Source organism: Ostrea edulis, chromosome 4, assembly GCF_947568905.1.
Source record: "Ostrea edulis chromosome 4, xbOstEdul1.1, whole genome shotgun sequence".
NCBI lineage: Eukaryota > Metazoa > Mollusca > Bivalvia > Ostreida > Ostreidae > Ostrea > Ostrea edulis.
The window spans coordinates 44148659-44149588 of record NC_079167.1 but is presented as its reverse complement, the minus strand read 5'-3'; the positions used below and the strand labels follow the sequence as shown (position 1 = coordinate 44149588).

At 35.9% G+C, this 930-nt stretch overlaps 1 protein-coding gene across 1 annotated transcript in view; it reads left to right on the top strand.

The window, feature by feature from the left end:
• Window positions 1-532: 532 nt before the first annotated feature.
• LOC125668110 (transient receptor potential cation channel subfamily A member 1-like) overlaps window positions 533-930 on the top strand; it is a 29055-nt gene continuing 28657 nt past the window's right edge. The window contains exon 1 of the mRNA XM_048901893.2: window positions 533-612. The gene's annotated coding sequence lies outside the window, so the exon portion shown is untranslated. The remainder of the gene's footprint in view (window positions 613-930) is intronic.

Here is a 930-nt window from a genome sequence, read left to right as displayed (position 1 = left end):
TGATAATCTGTAGGTATTTCATGTATTCTGAACAATGGTACTTATAATCTGTAGGTATTTCATGTATCCTGAACAATGGTACTTATAATCTGTAGGTATTTCATGTTTGTCATTTGTTTTGTGTATTAAAACTCTTCATATTGTGGGGGAAATAACAGTTTGAATTATAGATCTCACGTAAATTTTCAACTTCGAAGGTACGCAGCAAAAATATAATAATTTTCATCGGTATCTTCATTAAGGCGATACGTTAATTAGTAAGTGATACCACATTTAACTGAAACCAATTAAGTCTCGTGAGCCAACCGGGTACCACGAGATCTAATCTCGGGATGGACTTCATTGTCACTACAATTCTTTGATTGATTACTGACTTACAGCAGCAGAAACGTTTACAAGCGTTTCTCCGAGAACAAACAAGTTGAAGTTCATCAAATATTGCAATCAATTTACAGATAATGATTTAGAAAAAAAAGAATTGCGATTCCTCTTCATAGCTCTAAATTATAATTCTACCGTGTGAACGATAGACCACTAGGTGGACACGGCCAGCATCAGTCGTTACTTGTAGATACACAGGATGTAGAGATTGGATGTGGGACGAAGAGCAAGGTAAGTCGGGCTATCAATTTCCATGTTTTCAAAGTCCCCCCTTCAGCAAATAAAACCGTATTTGTTGTCAGTATATCGGATCAGAAACATAATATGCAAGCTTATTTACACGGTACGTTTTCGTTAAAATCCTCTACATTCACTGAATAAGGCGCGGTTCTATACAAGTACAAGAGTGGCTGATTATGAACAAGGGGGCACTTGATTGCTAACATTTCATTTTGAAAAAAAAATTACCGGACAGCTTTGCAAGATTTTACGATGATTTTTGCGATGTGCGATGATTGATTTTCATTAAAATATACTACAGAATGCCCC